The sequence below is a fragment of the Odocoileus virginianus genome, chromosome 21 (genome assembly GCF_023699985.2).
Source record: "Odocoileus virginianus isolate 20LAN1187 ecotype Illinois chromosome 21, Ovbor_1.2, whole genome shotgun sequence".
NCBI classification, from domain to species: Eukaryota; Metazoa; Chordata; class Mammalia; order Artiodactyla; family Cervidae; genus Odocoileus; species Odocoileus virginianus.
Window position 1 is genome coordinate 10646963 of NC_069694.1, and position 20383 is coordinate 10667345.

The following is a 20383-nucleotide window of genomic DNA, read 5'->3' on the forward strand; positions in this document are numbered from 1 at the left end:
TGTGTATTGTAGAAAAATGTATTATTTCCATGATTTTTAATTTTCTGTTGTTAAATATAAATACTAAATCATTCCACTGGATTATTGGAAAATTCAGTGATAGTACATGTGAGCTAAGTTGCTTCAGTCATATCCAGCTCTTTGAGACCCATGGACTGTAAAGTCACCAGGCTCCTCTGTCCATGGGATTCTCAAGGCAAGAATGCTGGAGCAGTTTGCCATGTTTTCTCCCAGGGTATCTTCCTGATGCAGGGATTGAACCCGTGTCTCTTACGTCTGCTTCGTTGGGAGGCAGGCTCTTTACCACTAGCGCCATCTGGTAAGTATGCAGGTATTAATAAAGTGGGCTATAAAATGTATACATTCTGATCGCTTATTTTTTTATACTTCTACCTAAATGTCAGGATGCTGCTGATTCCCACGAATCTGGAATACTTGTAAGTAATAGGGAGAAATACATGTTGCTTCCAACGTGTCATGAATCTTCACTGACTGACCAAAAACTAAAAATGACTTCTCAAAAAAAAAAAAAAAAGGAGTCCGAATATTAACATAGTAAATTGGGAACATATGTTGGGGTCCAGGGCAGAATTTAATGGTTACAAAGTAAAATCCTGTCCACATTCTCAGAGTGATTCATTCCTAAGGTCTGGATTTTCTCCTCAGGTCTGTCATACCAAAAATACATTCAACTGAAGGTTAAAATATTTTGCTATGATAAAACTTCTTTTCACTATATGTAATACAATAAAACTGGTAAGCTTTTTCTAAATTACAATGAATATTTTTCAAACTCATGATACATAGGAAAAGATAGGAACCTAAATTTGAGCCAGTGTTGGAAATATAACTACCAAATTTATAATTATATCCTCTTCATTTAAAGGAGGAAGAAAATTTGTGAAAGATATTTGAAATGCATCCTTCCTTTTCCTCTTCCATTATCTCCACAAAGAATTCTGTACCTCTGACACTAAAACAAAACAAAGCAAGAACAAAACAAGAACACCTGAAGATGTTGGAACTTGAAAGGCTATCAAGATTTCCACCATAGAAGTAAAGATAATTTAAGGCAGAAGACAAGAAAATTTGCAGAGGGAAAAATGAAAGGAGAAAGTTAAATCTAAGAGGACTTGACTGGATTTTGAGAAGAGATTCTAGACATGTTCTGTAAGAGGTTTTGTAAGAGATTTTGAGAATACGTAAATGTTGGTAGCCTGCTGTGTTAGTTAGTATCATAGACCAGGTAGCTTAGACTATTATTTCTCACAGTTCTGGAATCTGGAAGTCTGAGATCAGGGTGATGGCCTGATTGTATTTTGGTGAGAATCCTTTTTAAGGTTGCAGAGTGCTGACTTCCTGTTAGATCCCCTCCTGGGTGAGAGTGGAAATAGGAAGCAAACTCTCCTGTAAGTTTCATAGGGACAGTGATCCCACTTCACCCTCATGATCTCATCTAATTCTAATTATCTCCCAAAGCCCCCAACTCCTAATACTATTGCACTGGGGGTGGGTAGGGTTTCAACATATGGATTTTGGGGTCACTGACATTCACTCCATAACACCTGTATATTTGGGAGCTGATAAAATAATAGAAGTAAGTGAAAGCAGTGTTAGCGGAAATTGAGAATGCAAAATCTGATAGTTAAGAGAGAGAATTAGTCTGGAGGTTCATGATTTGGCATCTGATTAGAAATGGGGAAGAGGGTGCTTGAACTTTCTCTTGTCTTGAAATATCCTCCCCACTGACCTTCCCTTTCATACTCTCTTCTCAGTCTTTAGATTTAAGCTCAGTCATCATTTCCCCAGGTCATCGATCCCTCAGGAAATTTCATCCAGGTGACACAGTCTTAAATGCTGTCACAGAATCCCACCAATGTCCTTGGGTCTAGTCACATCCTTATTTCATGTATCTGTCCCATTAGACAGTAAGTTACCTGAGATCAGAGCCTGTTTGTGTTCTGCTCAATGCCTCACATACTGGCTGGTATACACAGTGCAACTCAATAAAAATGTATTTAACATATTAATGTTTAGGAAGCCTCAAGGTATGTTCTCAGTAAGATATTGCATGTGCTGTGCTTGTCATGTCTGACTCTCTGGGACCCCATGGACTGTAGCCACCAGGCTCCTCTGTTCATAGGATTTCCAAGGCAAGATTACTGGGAGTAGGTCATCATTTCCTCCTCCAGGGGACCCTCCCGACCCAGGGATCCAACCCTCAACTCTTGCATCTCTAGTGTTGGCAGGCAGATTCTTTACCACTGTACTGCTTGGGAAACCCTGGTAAGATAAGGATATGACAACTAATTGGCTGGTGTTGTCATTCCTTAGGTAGAAAGGGAACAGATAGAGGAGGTGGGACTTACTGTTGCTATTTTCGATGTTAAGTTTCAGATGCCTCTGTGCCAGGTAAGTGGAGACAGTGAGTCAGCTGTAGGGTATTGTGGACAGTGTGCTTTAAATGCCAAGATAAAGGGTTTAAATTTCATGAAACTGGAGTGGGATATAGAAAAAAGACTGGAAAGAAGTGGACCAAGAGGACATATTCACAGAAGCAAAACAGACAAGCTGTGTAGAATTTTCTGAGGAATGGACGACCTGGGGAACTGATTACAGAGTTTAAATCTAAAGACTGATACAGGAGTATGGAGGAGGAGAGGGTTCAGAGGGGAGGGCATTTCAAGACAGAGTACAGGTCAAGTGCCCTCTTCCCTGTTTCTAATCAGATCCCATATCATGAACCTAACTGACGTTAGGAAACATAACAGACATTCCTTCACTCATGGAAGGAGTTGGGAGACCAGGCTGATGGATGCTTTAGGTTCTTAACACCCGATCCTGTTGCTTAGCTGCAGAGAAATGTTAATGATTAATCAGGGGCAGCAGCACAGGCAGAAATTACTTCTCCTGTTTTTATTCATATTTATGAGAATCTGTACCTTATAATTTTGCCAGATATGAAATAGCCAGAGGCCTTAGTGACCAATCACTTAAATGTATATTTGAGCCAAATGAAAGCTTGAGAAATCCAGACTCTACAAAATGTTTCCTCAGAATATTTTTGCATACATTATCAGAAGAAATGGTTTTAGGCAAATTTGTATAACTAAGTGCAAAGAATGCAATTTGGTAGGCTGAAAATCAGTATACAGGGTATTTTTTTTTTGTATCCAAAATCCATAAATGACAAAGAAGTGATTTAGATAATGTAATTGTTAAATTATTGTAGCAGAACCCTTTTTGTTTCTTTTTCTAAAGTACTGAGAAGTGTATCTTCCTTTCCTCAAATTGAGAAATAATTGGAATGTAAAAACTGTGTAAGTTTAAGGTGTAATCTCTCAAAGCTAACTAACATTTTATTTCTTCTCATGCAGCATTTTAGATGTTAACCAGAGAAAAAACTAGTTCTGGCCAGGAAGGGATATGATTTAGAAACTAACATTTACATTGCATTTTTTATTTGAAAAGCCATTTAAGAACATAAATTAATCTTTACAACACTGTTGAAAAGTAGTTAATGATAAGAGGGATGATCACTACTCCCATATTACAGATGAGTAAAACTACACTGAATGTTTAGCGACCAAATTAAAATTATCACTCGTGTGGCAAAACATTTATGACTATCCCCATCTGATATTTCATGCTTCAAGTTTTTTTAATGCATAATCATCTCTTGGATGAATAATTGTATTGCTCTGAGGTCTTCAGTAGAAAAAATACTGAAGTAAAAAGACAAGGCACGTGGAGTTTGGTCAGTACACGATGGAATATCATCACCCTCTACTGCACACCCAGTGGTAGAGAAAACTTATACATCACTGACATACTTCATCACTTCCCATACAGGCATCATATTCAATTAAAGAGAGAACTTTCTGTCAACAAACCTGACATGCTCACCTAGGGGATGTCACAACCTCCCCCAAAATCAATATTCAAGTTATGACGGACTGACAGCTTCACAGATGAAGGAGTGTCCCTTGATTTTTACCTACTTTTGCTGCAGAACAAAGAAAAGTGTACAAAGCATGAATAAATAAACTTAATTAAGTTTAAGGGATATGGTTGAGCAATGTAAATCCAGAGCAAACAAAGTCATAGAGCATTAAAGAACAGCTTAATGAAATTCTGATCAACAGGAAAATGATGAAACGCTGCTCCAACTGATTCAATAAAGTTGGTTCTTGGTGATTTAGGAAGGCAAATGTTCACTTGCAAGTGTTTACTTTTGAGAAGTAATTTCCTACACTCTTTAGACTGATACATATCTTGAGAATTTCTATATTTTCTAATATATTTGATAAACTGCTGATCGTTTTCCCTTTCTGCTTTGATCTATAAAATGATTCATAACAGGCTCCAGAAATTAAAAAAAAAAAAAAAAAAGGATTTAAAAACTTCAGTGGAAAAGCAGAAAGACTGGGTTATCAAAAAACACAAGTGCCCAGTCCCAGAAGTTTTGACAGATGCCATTCTCTGGGACAACTTTCCCTAGGTGGAAGGTATTTCTCATGATAGTGTTGGTTTCATCTATTTTTTTTTTTTCTGTACTGTACTTTTTAATTGCACAGGTAGTTTTAAATAAGCAGAGAAAGCACCTTCCAAAAGTTCCATTCGCAGGGAAAGATTCCATCAAGTATTTATATAACAAATTTCTATAATTTACAAAACATTCTTGATCGTTACTTGAACTGTACATGGGGGAAAAGGAGCCCCCTCTCGTAGGTGTTCTGCTTGCAGAAGCAAACCAAAGGACCTAAAATGGAGGCAAGCCTGGAATGCTGAGAAAGGGAAAGAGAAATGATAAAGGGCCATTCATTAATTCCATGTCTAAGACACTGGTCCAGTGGCCCTTGTGTAAATACTTAAGGGAAAATTACTGAAAATTACTGAAAATAAGATAAAGGTACACCCTCAGAAGCTGTAATTCTGATTATAGTAATGTATCTGCATACCCTGGACCTCTGAATATTAAAAGACAATACGTGGGGTGACCTATGAGTTTTGAACCAATACTTCTGAGGAATTGTGTAGGACCACACACCCTCTGCTCTGGCATTTTGGATGAAGCACAGGCCTCTGGGCTGTCCTCAGGCTGTGTAACAGTCAGGAAAAGAACATCCATATTGGATCACTCTTTAGACACTCATCAGCCAGGGAGAGTTTCACTGGCAAAAGGGCCCTCCCAAGAATGGGCAGAGAGGACCTGTCACTCAAGGGAGAAGGGGAACCCTCATAGCTACAGTCACCACAAGCATCGGCAGGCAGGAAGACGGCTTCAGGCAGTGGATGACTGGAAGCGGATCTGAGATATCCAGCCCCGCAATGAAGTCATCTTCTACAAGTTCTTCCTTCACTGAAACGGTGAATTCAGGGTGATCTTTTTCTGAGGTGAAAGGTGCTTCCTCAATCTTCACTACCACACTGACTTGGCTCTCTATCTCAGAGGGTATCTCTAAGACTAGGTCCTTTGTACATACCTGGTCAAAGCGAATCAGTTCAGTAATGGCTTCCAGCTTGGCTGATGACATCCTCGGGGATGGACAACAGGAGGTCGGTCAGGAGTTGGGTCCTTCTGAGTCCGCTTCTGGGAGCCACTCCAGTCTGGCAGACTCCGGGGAAGGACATCTGAGGAACATGACCGGGTCCAAGTTGAAGAAAGTGTCAAACAGGATATCAGACTCAGAGTCTGAAGAGTCAACACCGCGAGAATCCATGGGGAATGTTCTGGAGGGGTGATGACTGGTTCTGCAGCTGCTGTGGACTCACAAGAGGCGGCCACCGGCCCGGCTCCATTCCCCCTGTCTCTGCTTCCTCTTTAGTCATCCATCCCCAGGAGCTGTCTTAACTTCTGGTTCTCAACTACAAACGAGGCCAGGAGTTTTCTCTTGTAAAAGCTCATTTTTCTAGCAGTTCCTGGTTTTCTTCTCCCAAATCTGCCACTTGTTTCAGCTCACTCATTCCAGCTTGCTTTCGGTCTCTGGCAGTCTGACCTCCTACTACTTCAGTTTCCCCGCAGCACCTTCTTTTCCGGGCTCAGGTGCATGAGGCGCGGTTGCTCCCGCGCCTGAGGCGCCCTCCCAGCTCCGCACCCGCACCCAGCGAACACCTCCTCCGTGCTGCGCCGTGCTGGCCCGGCACCATGACCCGCAGGGCCCGGCTGCGGGCCGGCACGACTGCCCAGTACTTTGGATGCCTGGGCGGCCGGGCTCTGCGCGGCTACAACCACCACCATGGCCTAAGCGTTTCTGCCAAGTTCATCTAACTTAACCTCTTCCCTGACCTGCTGTTCTATTTTCGGACTTTTCCCCTGTGACTCCAGTCTCTTCGGAGATGTCACATAGCCACTTCTTCGGGTGAAGATATCCATGAATTAAAAGGCAAAGGTTAAGGCACCCATGAAATAATTTAAATTATAAATGACGTCATTAATCTACAACTTAGTGCATGCTTTCACATGAATCAGATGGCCACGACCTCTGAATAGGGTGAGTACAGAAAGTTTTAGTGGGACAGAGAAAGGCGTGAACAAGTGAACTGTGACTCGTAATGTCCTGGAGGAGGCCTTTTTCTTCTGTTCAGAAATTGTTGTGTCTCTAATTTTAGACTTTAAACATGACTTCATGAAAAAACCAGTGGAGAGAGAGAAATAGAGAAACACACAGGTCCACTTCTACAACTAAACACAATTCTATTTTGTATGAAAAAATAAACAATGAAATTTCTTCACATTCAACTGCAAATATTAGACCTTTTCTTCCTTGGATGACTTCACTTTTAAAAAGATACATACAGAATAACTAGTGATATTAATATATAAATTGGAAAATATAAAATCTAGAAAACCAGAGGAAAAAACTCAGATGTCCAGGATTCAGTTCCTCTAATATAATTAAAGTCAGGAAGTTAAAAGGAAAAAAAGGCAGCGGCAAGTTGTCTAAATAATGCCACAAAACTTCATGGTGAATGACATGCATTTATCTAAACATACTCTTGTTTTTCATTTTCATTTGGATATATTTCTATGAAGTTTGGTTAAGATTTTCCAAAATAATATCAGTTAGATACAGAATAATGAAGGGAAAAGCTTAATAGGGATATTGATTTTAAGGATTTTAATGATGATTCTATGCTACCAACAAGGACATGAATGCTCCCTCCATGTTTGTTCTATTATTTTTTCATTTTCTTCATTTTAATTCTTCAACAATGTGAATGCTGTGCGCGTGTAATATGGCAGGTACAGTGCTGGACCCTGAGATTTTACACTGCTATGACACGAGGGTAGGGCAGTTTCTTATGCTTCCCCCGTGGCACTGGTCATAAAGAACCTGCCTGCTAATGCCGGATATGTAAAGAGATGTGGATTTGATTCCTGGGTCAGGAGGATCTCCTGGAAAAGGACATGGCAACCCACTCCAGTATTCTTGCCTGGAGAATCCCTTGGACAGAAGAGCAAGGTGGGTTATAGTCCATAGAATTGCAAAGAGTCAGACACCACCGAAGCGACTTCACACACAGAGCAGTTTCCTTATAATTAAGGCAGATTTCTATTTTAAAATGCTGGAATGAATCTTTTTTTTTTTTTATTTTGCAATTTCATTTATTAATAGCTTTGGGTATTTGGACACCTTACTTGACATTTTTGATGCTTAGTTCCTTATTCCACAAAATAAGGAAATAGAAAATTCTTAAGCACCTGATCGGTGCATGGCACATAATAATGTGACATATTATCATGTCGTTTATAATGTGACATATTAGTGTCATTTAGTATTAAAGGCAAAAATTTCAGCCATTCTGAAAGTGTACCTACTTAAGCCCAGTTTACCTCCAATGTTTTTGTATACCTATATTTTACTATTTTTATCTCCAGTTTATTTTTGTTTTCATTCCTCCTTGAGAGACATTTGAAATATATAAGGCATTCAGAAACTTAAAGTAGGAAGTTTGGTTTTAAAATTGACAGAATATCTGAATAGACATTTTTCAAAAAAAAAGACAAGTAGATAGTCAATAGGCATGAAAAAATGTTCAGCATCACCAGTTATTAGGGAAATGCAAAACAAAACCACAATGAGATTGTTACTAAGCTCAAGTTCTTGTGCCCAAGGCACAGTGAGGCCAAACATCAGAGTCTGGAGCAGAAAAAGGTTTGCAAGGAGATAGGTGGCTCATGGCTTAAAAACCCTGAACTCTCTGAAAACTTTCAGCAAAATCCTTTTATAGGAAAGTTGAGGGAGGAATGTGGTTAGTTGTTGCAAACTTCTTGGGGTCAGATCCTTTGTGCTTGAAGTGAGCTCACAGTCAGGTCATGCTAGTCCTGTAAACCTCCACCAAAACAAATGTTATTCTCCATCCTGACAAGAAATGGCAAGGTCCTCAGTCTTAACTTTCACTCTCTGAGGTCAGGCCCTGGCTAAGAAAAGGCAGTCTCTACTCCAGCCCGTTAACACTGCCCGGGAGTCTCACGGAGCACACAGTCCGGGTCCTCCCACTGGTGCATAGGCAGGGCTGAAGAGGCATATCTCCGCTGGTGATGCCCCCGTGGCCGGATCCCCAGACCCTGCCCAGCTGTCATCACTGGAGGAGCAAGGCATCTAGTTCCCACCAGTCCTCAGGCTCCTGAGGCCCCAAACAGGCCCGATCCTGTGGACCACAGCTCATGGAGACCGCTGTGGCCATTAGGTTGTGGAGGCAAAGATGGGGGAGAGGTTTACTGCTGCTTCAAGGCCTGGACCAGGCTGACTGGTTGCCGTGGAGTGGGTTCTAGAGCCCTGCAGGACACAGCCCTCAGCCTGTCCCTGCCCTGGCCTTCTCCAGCTCACCCGTAGGCCCAAGGGTGGAGGGCATGCAGGGCCCAGGCGAGAAGACTGCAATCCACCTTTCATCTCCCTCTCTGCAGCCAGCACCATTGCCTGGCTGACTGCTTGGAGGAAGTTCTGTAACCACTATGCTTAGGATCTCATGCTAATGGCCTAGTGCAGCCCTTATTACAATACAATCCCTCCCTTTTCCTGTAGGACAAAAACAGAAGTATAAAGTTCAACACTTTCCTCAAGTTTCTCACAACCATTATGAAAAACAGTATAAACAATCCTCAAAAAATTAAAGATAGAACTAAAGATATGGTCCAACTATTTCACTTCTGGATATTTATGTGACAAGCATGAAAACACTAATTTGAAAGATATATGAACTGTTATGTTCATTGCAACATTGAGTACAATAGTCAAGATATGCGAACAACCTAAGGGTCCTTTGATGGAAGAATGGGTAAGGAAAATACACACACATACATATATGTGTATCTATCTATCTATATATATATATAGGAATATTGCTCAGTTATAAAAAAGAATGAAGTCCTGTCATTTGTAGCAACACGAATGAACACTGAAGGTATTATGTTAACTGAGAAATAAGTCATACTGAGAAAAATGTCATATCATTTCACTCATATGTAGAATATAATAAAGCAAAGCAAATTCATAGATACTGGAAATGGAGTAGTGTTTACCAGAGAGAAAGTGGGTTGGGGGTAGGTAAAAGGCATGAAGGAGATCAACTGTATGGTGATGAATGATAACCAGACTTATAGCAGTGATCATTTTGTAGCATACACAGTTGTCAAATTATAATGCTGTACACTTAAAATTTACATAATTAAAAGAAAAAAGGTAAGTAGGGAGTTAAGTTATAGATTGAAGTTGTGTTTTAGATGCTTGAGTATCTGAACAATTGAACCTGTTTTCTATAAGTGAAGAATTCATTGTATTGTTTTTCATATTCTATATTTTTATTATCTTTGGAAATAACCCATGTATTTAAAATTTCCAGCTTTTTGTGAAAATGTTAGCTGTTTACTCCAATTCTGTTTTTTTTTTAACTTAGAAAAGAAAGCAGCAACAAATGCATCAACTTCCACCATAAAAATATTGATTTGGGTTCATTATGATACATATTGTTGCTTCTAGAATCATTACATTCACTCACTAATTCCCAGAAGCAGACTTTCCTACCTTTTTAGAAACACAATAAGCCATCTACAATGTCACCCAGGGCATAATTGTAATTATAGCTAAAAAAATTTATGGCTTCAAACCAGTTAGATATATTTGAAGATAAACACAAGCATAAACGTGGCTCAGCATTAGCACAATGCCATCTCATGAGTGCTGCCAAACATCTGTGTTGGAAAGAAAGAAGCGAATGCAGAAGCAGACTCTGTTTTCTCCATCTCTGCACGTGTGTTCTGAGATGACACACAAGGGTGTATGTGAACAAATAATGAGAGAATGTTGTGATCAGCAAGACTCATTACTCGTCTCATGTGAATTTATGTTGGTAATTTTGTTGTCAATTTTTTTTCTCACTAATTCTGTGATCCTGAACAGAAAGCAAAGTCAAATCAGAGTTAAAGATAATAATATTAGTTCATTTCTAGGTCTTTGAGTGAACTTCTCAGGCTGTTTATAGTTACAGTTCTTCGAAATAGGGAAAGGTTGCTATCAACCAGATTGGGAATGGAGCCCACTTCTTTGTTACCTCCAGCTACATAACATAATGGCTCCACATATCTTCTCCTGTTGGCACTGTTTTGTATACCATGAATTCCAGTTATACATAGTTTTGCACTTAAGTGAAAGTGAAGTTGCTCAGTTGTGTCTGACTCTTTGCGACCCCATGGACTGTAGCCTACCAGGCTCTTCCGTCCATGGGATTTTCCAGGCAAGAGTACTGGAGTGGGTTGCCATTTCCTTCTCCAGGAGATCTTCCCGAGCCAGGGATTGAACCTGGGTCTCCCGCATTGCAGGCAGATGCTTTACCATCTGAGCCTAAGTGCCCCACAAATATATGCTGATCATGTGATGAGGAGAATGAGTTTATTCACTATGTCACACTCCTAAGATTGAGGTGAATCAATTTGAGTATAATGACCTTGGTTAAAGCAAACACTCATCTTTATTATATAATAAACTATACTAAATGCTAGGATATACTGAGGAGAAAAAAATCAACATAATTCTTCTTGGATGCAGGGCAAAATCTTGTTGGAAAGAAAATATTAATTATATAATGAGTGATGGCTAAGAAATAAGAGGTGTCAGCGCTAGTTACTGGCAAATAGGAGCAGGAAGAAGAGCAGTTTATGCCGAAGTTTCAGCCCTTGAGATGGTCTTGTGATGAAAGGATTATAGAAGGATTGCAAGACATCATAGGGAAAGTGGAGTGGTCTATGACTTAAAATGAGACTGGGGAAATGGGAACACAACTTTTGTTACTATTTTATTGTGAGAGCAACAGGAAAATATGAGGGGCATGTCACTGTGGCTTTGGGGTATAAAGAATTGATTAGAAGGAGTCAACTCTAGACATAAATGAACAATGTAGTGGGGAATTTAGCCCCACCCAAAGAGAAGTCTGACTTTTGATCCTGGCTCCTGTCAGGTAACCTTTGAACCCTTAGAATTTGTTGAGTGTTAGGAGTCTTTGTCTAGTAGCAGGTCCCAGGTATGAGTAAGATGAATCCAAATAATGGTGAAAGTTTAGTCCTTCTTCTAATAAAATATTGCACAGATTTTAGTATTTTAAATTGTTAACCAGATGAAGATTACATAGGCTATATTGTTCATACTGTTTAATGCATGTTTCTGGAGTCTCACAGACACATGCTTCTCCGGACTCATAATACTCTCTTTATTGCATACTCTGCTAATACATATCTTTATGAGCTTATTGTGAAAAATTATGAAGCCTCAGATGTCTAATGTAAATACAAAATGATGTTTAAAACTGTCTTTATCCTTATTTTTGAAGTAGCTTTCTAATGAGAAAACACTGCCGTGACATACCATGCTTCTTTAAATTAGTATGCTTCGTGTGAAAATAAGGGATCGATTGTCATTTTACCAGAGATGTTAAGTATTGTTTGATCATCTAAAGGACTGTTCTAAGAAGGAAATATCTATCTTACGTTATTTTGGGAGTCTGGTAACTTAACAGCTTAAAAGTATTATATGCTCTGCAGAAATGGAGGTGTATATACTCAGAAAATCTTAGGAACATGGAAATGAGACTATTTTGAACTTGCCTAGGTTATTTAGACTGTTCTAAGGCAAACCTTCCTATAATATGAAAATAATGTGACATTGTCATTAAATCAAAGACTTATATTTAACCCCTGTGAATTTGCCAGGAAGAGTGAGAGAATGATAGTCACTGTATAAGATTTTTTGAAGACAGGAATCTCTCTTGTTTTTTGAGTACCCAACATGATCTCCACCTGCACAAGCTGGCAAACAACTGGTGTCAGGGGATTGACTCATTATATGAAAATAAACCTAATCCATTTAGGCTAGCTTGTACTTTATGGGACACAATATTAGTATATTAATGTTCATCAGTAGAAGAGGGGGAAATCTCAAAGCAGATATGTTAAGTTCAACCTTTGAAAGTATTGGCAAACAGTCAACAACTCTGCCTCTCCATATGCAAAAGCATTCAGTAAGCTGAAAAGCTTAAACCAATGTTAGTTGATGTTACTTATAGATCTTAAAGACTAGGATGTCACCAGCATCACAAACTGCTCATAGATATTTTATGGTGTAATTTTAAAGTCAGCATTCTAACCTAATACTTTCATCTAGTAGATGAGCAAGCAGGCCCAGAGATCTTATGGGACTTCTTAAAAGAAGTTCACACTGGAAGTCAATAGGAAGTGTGATTAGAATCTTATATGGGCACTACTTTTACATTATCACTAACATTGACTTTTTTGAAATAGTTTTTGAACTAAATCTCTTACTATAAAAATTTGCCTGAATTTGAGATTTCCCAGCTTGTTTGCATATCCACAATGACAATGACGAAAGTGCCAATGATATTTTGCAGCCAAACCATTGTAATAGGGGCGGGGCAGGCACACAGACATTGGCGCGTGACGGTCAGCTTGAGACCCTGAGAGCAGGGGTGAGAGGCCTGGCGGGCCAGCAGTCCGCAGGCCCGTGGTCCTCGCGGCAGAGAGTGCAGGAGGAGACAGATCACAGCCTTCTCCGTGGGGCCTTCCAGACCCTGTGGCCTCCGGGATGTCAGTGAGCGGGGAGGCCGGCTGACAGGCTGAGGGTTGAGTCCCACAGAGTTCCAGACCCCTCGCTGTGGCTGCCGACTGGCCAGGCCTAAAGCAGCAGTAAATCTGCCCCAACACCACCTCCACGTGGGCTGCGGTCTGTGGAGGCCTCAGCAACTGGAGTATACGGACGCTGCCTTTAAGGTAATATCTTCAGCCAGCTCCAGTCTCTCCGTTCTAATTTCAAAAGTTGGTTCAGCTGAAATCAGTTGTCTCCTCCTAGAAGGTGGCCTGAGGTCAGGGTTAAGTTGTGAACACGTTGCACATCAGTGCTTCGGGTCCAACCAGAAGCGCAATTGCTGTAAGCTGGGAATGAACCTGATTGGTATTTACTACAACACGCAGTTCCAGTGATCTTACACAAATGAATTGCTCCAGGTTAAATGAAAAGCCTGAGGGCGGGCTGGGTCCTAGGTGCCCTGCTCCCTTAGTGACGATGGCTGGGCAGGGTCTGGGGACCTGGCCTCGAAGCCGCTACCAGCTGAGATCTGCCTCCTCAGCCAGGCCTGGGCACTGGTGGGAGAAACTAGGCAGGTGCTGGACCAACATTCCCTGGCTGGATAGCTAGCTTACACAGGGACTCTCTTCTCAGCCAGGACCTGGAACTCAGGGATCAAATGTGAGATTTGGGACCTTGCTCTCTCTTGTAAGAAAAGAAAATTTGTTTTGGTGGAGGTTTATGGGAGTGTGACCTGACTATGTCACTGACCTCAGGGACAAAGTGTCTGACACCAAGAAGTTTGCAACAACTATACCTCTCACCCAGCTTTTCTATAAAAGGGTCTTGCTGAAAGCTTTCAGGGAGTTTGGTGTATTTAAGGCATGAGCCACGAGTGTCCGTGCATGGCCCTGCAACAGACCTTTCTCTGTTCCAGACTCAGAAGTTTTGGTATTGTTTGGTCTCACTGTGCGTCGGGCCCATGGACTTGCATTTGTAGCACCATGTCTCCATTAGCAATGAGCAAAACCAGGCAGAGAAAGGCAACGAGAAGCTATGTGATTCCTAAGGTTAGTGGTGACAAAGACTAGAATGGCTATTGCTGACTTTTCAATCATGATGAAAATTAGAGTTCCGCCTAAACAGCATCAGAACTGCAGGAAGAGAAGGAGAATTGGGAGGTGTTGTCAAGTCCTGAGAGGGGACACTGAGACTTTGATCCTGAGGACTTACTTGGAAAAAGGGAACACAATGGTTGCCTTTACTTGTTTCGCTTTCTTCAGTTTTTTTTCCCCCTCACTTTTGATGTTATCATATAGACAGCCTCTTCATAAAGGAAGGCAGCACCTGACCCATGAGATAAATAATTAAAGCAGTCATAATGATTCCAGTTCTTTTCACCACTTAATGCTTTAGTGGTAACCATGTGACCTATATCTAGCCAATAATAAATAAGGGAATGCCTTCCAGGAAAAATAACCATATTAGCAAAAGAGAGAGAAAAAAAAGAGAGAGCTCTCTGACCTCTTCTTCTTGGCTTTGAACTTACTTGTATAATTATGTGATGCTTGGAAATGCAGAAATCTGTTTTCACCTTGTAAGAAAATTGAGACACTCTTAAAGTTTAGTGCTCTAATGTCATTGAAAGCTGAACCAAGTCTAAAATTACTGTCACTGGGCTTAAAAAAAAATAGTTATATTTTGCTTAAGCCACTTTTAGCCAGGTAATTTGTTATTCATGGTCAAAAGAACCATAATGGATTCTGGTTCCCATTAGTCTCCCTTTGCCCTCAGGTCCCTTCTCTGCTCTTCTTTGTCTTGCTCTGTGCCTGGAAGACCTCTCTGGACCATATCACCTGGACCTCTTTGCTTCCGGTTTCTGGTTGGCATCACCTAATGAGGGGCTCCTATAGATCAGAGTATTTTTTTTTCCCTACAATTTTCTCTGTTTAAATGCGGTTCACGTTGTGTTGTGCCCCCTAAGTGGTGGTTTCTGCCTGAAAGCCTTTATTTCATGGTTGCATTTCTAAATTAAGCCTAATGAATTACATATTTGCCCCTTTTTCCTTCAGGTCATGGGGAACAATATTAACTTCTTGCTTAACTTCTTGTTGATTCTTCTTGAAAGTCTCAACACCTTGTGGATTCCTTTAGTTTTACACATATGTACCTCCATAGATAGTTTCTTCATTAAAAATTCTTACCTGAGGCTGCTGACTTTTTTTTTTTTTTTACTGAAACCCTAACTGATACCTACAATATCTAAAAGCTTTAAAAAATGTCTAAAAGATTTTAAAAATGAATCAGAACATATATATGCCATTTATTTTAAACAGTAGAATAATGCTGGGCCGACACAAGCTGCTTGTAATTAAGATGGAAGTCTTACCCTGTACATTGATTTGCTAGAACTGCTATAACAAAGGGACACAAACCTGGTGGTTTAAAATTGTGAGACAACTGTCTCACAGTTCTGGAAGCTAAATTCCAGGATCAAGGTGTTGGCAGGGTTTGTTTCTTTTTATGGCTTTGGAGGAGAATCTTTTCTGTGCCTTTCTCCTAGTTTCTGGTGAATGTCTGGATCTCAAAAGTCTTTGATATTCCTTCGTCTCTGAGACATCACCACAATTTCTTTCCTCTTCAGATGGTGTTCTCCCACGGGCTTGTCGGTGTCCAAATTTCCTCCTTCATAAGAAATGAGTCATACTGAATTGGGGTCCCACTCTCAGCATTACCTCAACTTTACTAATTATGTGTGCAGTGATCTTTTTTCTAAATAAGGTCACATTCTGAGGTGCTGAGGGCTAGGACTTCAATACAAATTTTGGGAAAACATAATTTTACACATAGCATTCTGTCTGAAGAAATCAGTATGGGTTAGTTCTTCTGCCATGGAACAGAAAAAGGACTTAGAAAAGCCTGTCAAACACTAGCTATGATTGGTGATGATATACTGGACCAAGAATATCAACTCTCAACATAAATTCTCTAGTCTGAATAGTAGATATACCATCATCTTGGAAATGGTTATCCCACATGACTTTAATCATATTTAACAAGAAACCTTCTGACTATAATTTACCTGTCCACTTTAAGACTTTTTATTTAAATACTTTACATGTTTTATTTAGTTTAATCTTTACAACAATCTTATAAGTTAATGTAAGTAAATGCATCAACATTTTTCAGATAAGCTTGAAGTCACTTGACTAAAGTCTCCTAGCTTGAACAAGCTAGAATGGTGAAGCAAGAATTAAAATCTAAGATTTGACACAGTGAGAGAAGGTCATATCGAGGGATCCTAGTGTTGTGTCATCTTGGCTTTTTAATTTTTTGTTGATTTGTTTAATTTATGAAACTGATAATCTCAAGTGCACATCAATATGACTGATTAAATGTTAGATTGTCCTGGGGCTGATCAATGCATTATGCTATCAACTTTGGTTTCCAACTCTAAAGTCTGAGATTCACCTATAACCTCATCTTCTGCTCATTTTCTTTAAATTGTCCCAAGAACTTACAGACAGTAGAGTTACTCTGAGTGAGATTTAGCTAAAGAATCCTCCCCTTTCCTAAATATAATTTCTGTGCTTTTATTTATTTACTTATTTATGGGTTGTGGAATTTTAGTTCCCCAACCGGAGATCGAACCCAGGTGTCAGCAGTGATTGCAAGTCCTCCCACTGGACCATCAAGGAATTCCCTTGCACTTTTATTTTTTAAAAAGCATTCCTTTTTTTTCATTTATTTTTATTAGTTGGAGGCTAATTACTTTACATTGTTGTAGTGGTTTTTGTCATACATTGACATGAATCAGCCATGCATTTACATGTATTCCCCCCTCCCACCTCCCTCACCACCCGATCCCTCTGGGTCTTCCCAGTGCACCAGGACCGAGCACTTGTCTCATGCATCCAGCCTGGGCTGGTGATCTCTTTCACTGTAGATAATATACATGTTTCCATGTTTCGATGCTGTTCTCTCGAAACACCCCACCCTTGCCTTCTTCCACAGAGTCCAAAAGTCTGTTCTGTACATCTGTGTCTCTTTTTCTGTTTTGCATATAGGGTTATTGTTACCATCTTTCTAAATTCCATATATATGCGTTAGTATACTGTATTGGTCTTTATCTTTCTGGCTTACTTCACTCTGTATAATGGGCTCCAGTTTCATCCATCTCATTAGAACTGATTATGTGGTGAATATAGAGAGAATATTCCTTAAGACCACTCACCACTATGTAAGAAATGATGACTACCCTGAATTGGCAGGGAAAACTAACAAGAAGCTATGGAAGTCTGCAGTAGGAATTAGTATGTTTGATCTTAGCACTACCTGAGAAATCGTATATTGGAAAGACCGTCCTCCTTCAGTTAGTCAGTTCAATCGCTCAGTTGTGTCCGACTCTGTGACCCCATGGACTGCAGCATACCAGGCTTCCCTGTCCATCACCAACTCCTTGAGCTTGCTCAAACTCATGTCCATCGAGTTGGTGATGCCATCCAACCATCTCATTCCCTGTCACCCCCTTCTCCTTCATTCACTGGGAAATAAACAGGCAGCAAACAGGACTATATTCTAAAGCAGATGGAGTTGGAGGCCTGAAAGAATAGCATAGCTGCAGCAATCAGAAATGGAAGCTTAAATTGTTTTTCTTTTCACAGATTACTTACTAATGAATGTAATTCCTTATGTTTAGTCAGAGCAAAATTGCCTTTATTGGACCAGATAAACCTCCCAGGTAAACCTTGTTATCTTTAAGGATGATTAGATATCTGTGGTCAGAGTGGGTGTATTTTTGCTGCTGTTTTACCATTTATAATGTAGTTTAAAAGCTTAAATTACATTTCAAGCCAATATACTCTTTTCTCATCCTCCTATAATTGGGCTTCAGAGACTTGAGACTCAGATTGTCTTGCATATAAACATAAGTGGACAATTTACAGATGTCAAATAAGAAGTTCTTGATGCTAAATATGATGGAGAAATGGAAAGAAAAGTGTCTATGATGTGCACTTGATCTTACATAGATGAGTTCCTTTGATCACTTCAACAACATTTGAAATGAATATGCTTAACATTTATCACATTCATGAGAATATTGGTGTTAGGGACATTAAGTTGTTTAAGGTCTCATAGGTAGGGAGAGGAGATATCATAATATTAATCTTAAACTCTTTATAGGATAGCACACCCCCTTAAAGAGCAAATTAAATTCTTTGCCAGATATAGCACAATATTTATAAAAAGTCTGTTTTATAATAATTGATTTGACGATTCATATAAGTATATTCCCCTCCTTCTCTCCCATCCTACTTCTTTCTGTTTCTTTCTTCTTCCTTCTCTCTTTCCCTCCAACATTTTTACCAGACACCACAATGAACCAGATCATGTTTGATTTGAAAGGTGACATGGGTTCATTGATCTATGATTCTCAGTTAATGACAGTTGACTCTAGGAGTCTCAGACTTCAGAGATGAGAGACCTGAGCCTATATTGGGTAAACTAGGAAATCACACCCTCATGAGACTGGCAAAACTATATAAAACTGGTGGAGAAAAGGAAAGTCATAGTATAGCATACACTCCAGCCACCTCTAAATGGACCAACATGGCCAGTCCTTCTTTTCATGGGGGAATTTTATTACCCCAATTTTAGCTAGTATTGCAAACTTAAGCCTTGTATATAAAGTAACATTGATCATTTAATCTACATTCTTGGTCAGGTAGTACTGTCTTTAGCAATCAGACTGGAAATAACAGAGATTAAATTTGGGGATGTGACTACTGGGCATTCTGTTGTCCTATGTCTCTGAAGTCAGATTTTACACAGTTTTGAATATTGGATAATCCCATGGACAGAGGAGCCTGGTGGGCTACAGTCCATGGGGTCACAAAGAGTCAGACACCACTGAGCGACTGAGTACACATGCACATATATGCCTTTGAATGTTAATTAGAAATCAGTTTATTCATATATTCATGATATACTTTAAATTAATTAAAATTCTTTCCTTTCTTCATTCATTTCTTTCTCTAAGCCAAAGATAATTGATTCATCATTTTTTCCTAGCCTAGTGGGAGGCTCTGCAGTTAGAGAAAAGAAAAAGAAAGATCTCTGTTCTTTGAATTCCATTCAGACTTTGGCTGGAGTATATTTTGCCATATATCCAGACTACATCATGTGAAATGCCAGGCTAGATGAATCACAAGCTGGAATCAAGATTGCTGGATTCCATTGATTGCTGAACTATCAACAACTTAAGATATGCAGATGATACCACTTTAATAGCAGAGAGTGAAGAGGAACTAAAGAGCCTCTTGATGAATGTGAAAAAGAGTGAAAAAGCTAGCTTAAAACTCAACATTCAAAAAACTAAGATCACAGTATTCAGTCCCATCTCTTCATGGCAAATAGAGGGGGGAAAATACACTATCAGATTTCATTTTCTTGGACTCCAAAATCAATGCAGATGGTGACTGCAGCCATGAAACTTAAAGACACTTACTCTTTGGAAGGATAGCAATGATAAACTTAGGGTTTTAAAAAGCAAAGACATGACTTTGCTGGAAAAGGTCCGTATAGTGAAAGCTATGGTTTTTCCAGTAGTCACATATGAATGTGAGAGTGGGACCAGAAAGAAGGCTGAGTGCCAAAGAATAGATGCTTTTGAACAGTGGTGCTGGAGAAGACTTAAGAGTCACTGGGACAGCAAGGAGATCAAACCAGTCCATCCTAAAGGAAGTCAACCCCGAATAGTCATTGGAAAGACCAATGCTGACACTGAAGCTCCAATATTTTGGCCACCTGAGGCAAAGAGCTAACTAATTGGAAAAGACACTGATGCTGGGAAAAATTGAGGTCATGAGGAGAAGAGGCAACAGAGGATGAAATGATTGGATGACATCACTGACTCAATGGGCATAAGTTTGAGCAAACTCAGGAAGATGATGATGGACAGATAAACCTGGCATGCTGCAATTCATGGGTCACAAAGAGTCGGAAAAACAACTCAGTAAGTCTCAAAAATGACTTAGTGACTGAACAATAATAACAACAACGTGTTTAGATATATTTTTACATTTTCTATTTGACTTTCACCAACAAGCATACCAATGGGTATCATCAGAACACAAGAATCAGCATATTACATGGAAGTCAACATTTTAACATGCTTGCAATCTAGAATTTGAATATTGAATTGTTTATCAATGTAATAAATTACATAACATAGTACTTGTAGGGCTTCCCAGGTGGTGCTAGTGGTAAAGAACCCCCATGCCAGTCCTGGAGATGTAAAATACATGGGT

At 39.7% G+C, this 20383-nt stretch overlaps 1 pseudogene; it reads right to left on the reverse strand.

The window, feature by feature from the left end:
* Positions 1-5155: 5155 nt before the first annotated feature.
* On the reverse strand, positions 5156-6241 carry LOC110152182 (uncharacterized; annotated as a pseudogene).
* Positions 6242-20383: the final 14142 nt, after the last annotated feature.